The sequence below is a fragment of the Chlamydotis macqueenii genome, chromosome 4, assembly GCF_036417535.1.
Source record: "Chlamydotis macqueenii isolate bChlMac1 chromosome 4, bChlMac1.mat, whole genome shotgun sequence".
Taxonomy (NCBI): Eukaryota; Metazoa; Chordata; class Aves; order Otidiformes; family Otididae; genus Chlamydotis; species Chlamydotis macqueenii.
In genome coordinates, this window is record NC_141559.1 from 10289283 (window position 1) to 10293994 (window position 4712).

Sequence of the window (4712 nt, forward strand, 5' to 3'; positions counted from 1 at the left end):
TTTCTGTGAAGCATTTATTTCCCTGCTCTTTTTTCCTTTCTTTCTCTCCTTCTTTCCCCACTAGTCCTCTCCTCCAGTCTATGAATAGTATATGGCATATTCGGGCTATATTTACAAATGTTTTGGGGATGAAGCTACTTGCATTTTTTGCAAAAGCGTTGGCTGAAAAACTAAAATTGACTCAGCCTCACGTTACCTACAATTATCCAAATGGCTCTCGTGATATTCAGCATGATATTGAGCAAACTCTTTTAAGTTGATGCCAGTCTGGAAAGTTAGAGTACGGATGAGCATCAAGCAATGTGAGTTAGCAAAGAGATTTAAAATCCAGTGAAGTGGATTTGAAAAGACAGGAGGAAACAAGCATATCCTTTCATAGAAGAGATACATGTCATACATATTAAAGGGCAACTCTCACAGGAGCAGGTCACTGAGAAGTACCATCTCACCACTCAACAGACCATATTAATATTTCATTCATTCTTCCTGAAATAACATGACTCTTAGTCACGTTTTCCAAATTAAGAGTTATTATTAATTTTCAGCAATTAAATCTTATTGCAGATCTTTTGAAAGCTATACCTTCACTGAAAAAAAATGCACACTTTGTTGACATAAGGCAGTAGAAAAAGTAGTCTGAAGCCCACTGAAAGTACCAGGAATATATGACCTCTTTTTGAAATACTAAGTTTAAGAAAAACTACTGAAAGTTTTAAAATACACACATATATATCTCCTTATATTTTTTCATATTTGTTGACATACCCTATCCATTTTCCATGGGAAAAAAAAATAATATTAAAAACTAGGAATCATGATTGCTTTCAAAGTACACAAGAGATAACAAATCAAATCAATGGCCCTTATCTCTGCAGACTACTGAAATCTCCAGGAAAACAAAGAATTTCTTGGCATCTCTTTGCATGAAAAATCTAATATGAATGTTATTCATACTCCTACAAAGGTGAACAATTATAACACATTCTTTAGCCATATCTTTCTTGCTGATAAGAGTGTGGCTAGGGAGCCAGAGAAATCTTTCCCTTTCTAGGTATAAAATAAAATATCCAGAAAAGACTGTTGTCCCTCATTACAGAAAATGCTAGCAAATATCAGCAATGTCATACTATCAGTCTGTTGCTATTCCAATTAGCAATATGTATAGGTAGTTATACAGGTAAATGCATAAGCAAAATTAGTTTCTGATCTCTTCTGTTATAAATAGGATTTACTGCTAGGAAAAACATAGGCTTAATCTCCAATCTGAGAAGAGTAAGATTCAAAAATTATATGCATGGCTGAAAACATTGGCCCATATATACCTTAATCAACTTCACGGGAGAGGTCGCTGAGCAAGACAACAGAGCACACCTATTCTGTGCAATTGTTTTGCTCTTGTCTGGCACTAAAACTTACATAGGAATTTCTTCTGTGATGGGGATTAAAAAAAAATACTTATTTAGCTTTCTAGTGCCATTCCTATTAATTTCATGGAGATTAAGTGCTCCCTGGCTAAGCTTGTGTTATTTATTTTTTCTTTTCCGAGAAAGTTTGTCTTTAGCAAAACCCAAGCAGAGTTATACTGTCATGACACTAGAACTTAGAGTTTTGTCTTAAATCATTATTTTTCCCAAATTACAACAACAAACTAAAAATATGTCCCAGTTAGAACATAATTTAGTAACCAGCTCATCAGCTCTGAATCCACATCTTACACAGTTTCATAAGTAAAGAAATTACTTTTAAGGTTCCTTGAATTCAATGCAGAGATAATAATATCATGCAGACCTGATGCTGATCATTGCAATGACACGTCAGAGTCCAAAGAACATCTTCTGTAACTAACACCACCACCACTGAGAGCTTTGGACATATGTGCCTGGGACTATGCTCTCCCACTAGATGACATCCAGAGTGAAATTTACAATGTTAGCATTACTTCCCTATTATTACCTGACTGTTTTTAATAGTCACAAATTTTCTTAAAAGGGAATCTAAAAGCAGTCACAAAAAAGGATAGCAATGGGAATATTTATACATCAGGGTCTATACGACAAAGACATGCATGTGGGTTTTTTTTCCCTAAATACAACTTTGCCATCGTAGGAAGTTCTGTCATCTAATCCTAAGGAACATGTGTAGATCCCTCAGATTTCTGAGGAAAAAATGGTAATTAATAATGGGACAGGAGGTTTGTTGTTCCCATCAGTTTTTTTCAGTTTCCATTCTCTTTCTGTTCCACAAACTTTGCCTCCATTGAGTTCTCAATGCAGCTTATCCAAGGGACAATCTGATTACAATTGTATCAGAGGAAATTGATAAATAATGTTGAAAAGCATCACATTCTGGAAACAAATAAAAATACCTCTTTGGAGTCTGTTACATAATAGTCTTCAGTACTATACATTCATTATTTAGAAGTCAACATAGTTTTTGTTCTCAAGGATAAGCCTTCAGATTTGCTTTAACTGTATTATCAAGGGAAGCCTGAATTACAAACATGAAGAAGTATAGTTTCAATATTTAAAAGATTAGAAAATTCAATTAGACTGGAAACACGGAGTGAATTTCTTATACATATTTTCCTTTTGCTTGGAAAAGCATTCTGAATTAAAAATCTCCCTTTGCTGTCAATCCCCACAAGTGAATAAATTTACACGTTTAAGTAAGCATACTGTACAGGATTTTGCTAAAGAGGGAAAAATTGCAAGGGGAGATAAATTGTGGAACTGTGGATGGATGAAAAGAGAAACAGTGTTATCCCTTCTGCCATCTTAGAGTTTCTCTCAGCAAGATTTTTGAAATACACAGTTGTCTTTTGCGAGGATATTCAACCTTTAAGCAAAGAGTGGGTGATTACGTATGGGAGAGGCGTACAGAGGGAAGAGCACTGAAGAGAAGATGAGCAATGTGGGAAAAAGGAGCAGATAAGGAAAGGAAGCATGCAGAAAATTAAGCTCAAGAACGCAGAGTCAAATATGAGTCATAGGCTTAAAAAAGACACCAAAAAAGAAAAGATGGGAAATTCTTCTACAATGATTCTTACAGACTATATAGGGGTAGTTCTTCAGCATTTGCACAAAGTTAAGGATAGAACCTCTCTTTCCCAATTTGTCAGAAGAATAGGAATTTTCATTTCATTTTTAAAAAAAAAATATCAAAAGAAAGGAATACAATAGAAAGAATTTTTTTTTAACTTAAATTGCTATCCTGAGAAACTTGCGGGTCTTAAGTCTCTATTTGGTTCAGTCATTCAATTGAAATAAGCTTTACAAAGGCAATTAACAGAATTAAGTAAGACAATACTTGAAGAAAAATCATCATGGAGATAATTGTAGATTCTTCAGCAAAATTTTACCAAACTTTTGTACTCTGCTCCAGGTACTCAATCTGTGCAGCGCCTTTCTGAATTCTGGACTGGATCTCACATGTTAGGTTAATTTCATGTGATGACAGCAAGTGATCCCACCCTAACAGAGGTTTACATACAGTACAACCAGCACAGAAACAATGTGGAGTTTCTTATCAGCAACCAAGCATGTGTTTTTATTTGAAGTCAGTACCTGCTATTGCGCCAGAGAGCTGGCAGCCAGCTCTGAGCACGTTTACTGCAGATTCTTTATAAGAGCATCATATCACTAAATCAAAGTTGCTTAGTGGTTGCCAAATGGTAGCTCATTAAGCTGAAGGAATTACTAAGTAGCCTCAGAAAAGAAAATAAGCTCAGAGAGAAGTATGTGAACAAGACAGTATCTGCTGTCAAACGGAGCGTGGTACTTCTGCAGTTGTTCTGTTTGCTCTCTCTTGGAAACATTTTCAGGTTTAGAGTATTCAAGAAAACCTGGGATGCTGTTTTCTTACCTACTGCTGATCCTTTGACAAGTAAGGGCTTGCAACACTGACAACAAGGTAAGATTTTTTTTTTCCTAGAACCAGAAAGTGAAGACTGGTTGACTAAACATGCTATGGGAAACATGTATCCACATGCAAAATTTGGGTTTTCAATAACCAGTGTTCCTAGGGTAGCCTTTTAATGTATGTGACCAAAGATAGGTAATATCTGAAACTGCCATATTAATGTCTTCCCTTAGGGATGTCTGATTAGCTTCACTTCTTGATTTAACATCCAGTAAGAATGATACAGTTCATTTCTGAAAAACCACAAATGAATGGTCCTAATACTGACCCAGACTAGGAGCCCCAGGAAGGCAGAAGACACAAGCAGTGAGGAGGAGTGAGGAATAAATGAATCTGAAAGTGCACAACATGCATCTGCTCTCTGCTGTTCTTTCCTTTTCTTAAACAACCTTCTGGGGGAAAAAAAAAAAAAAAAAAAAAAAAGCTGGTTGTCTGCTAATACTGTACCAAAAACATCGATTTGTTTCATAGAGCGAACAAGTAGCCACCGTTAAGCAGATTTACAGTTTTGAAAAAAAAAAAATTATTTTGTGTCTCTGAGGAAATTTCTCTCCTCTAGATAAAGCTACACTCCAGCTACACATGGAGTGTGTAAGGGAACTGCTAGATAGGAACCGTTTGGCACGCGCTCCGCTTCTAGATTTGCATGAGTGAAATCACACGAGGTGGCACTACAGCTATAATTGAAATCAGCTCTTGGCCTGACTCTGTGTTCTGAAAACAGCTGCAATGTTCTATAGCAATGGGGAAACACCACCTGACATTTCAAATGTTGGGATGTAAATCTGGTGCAT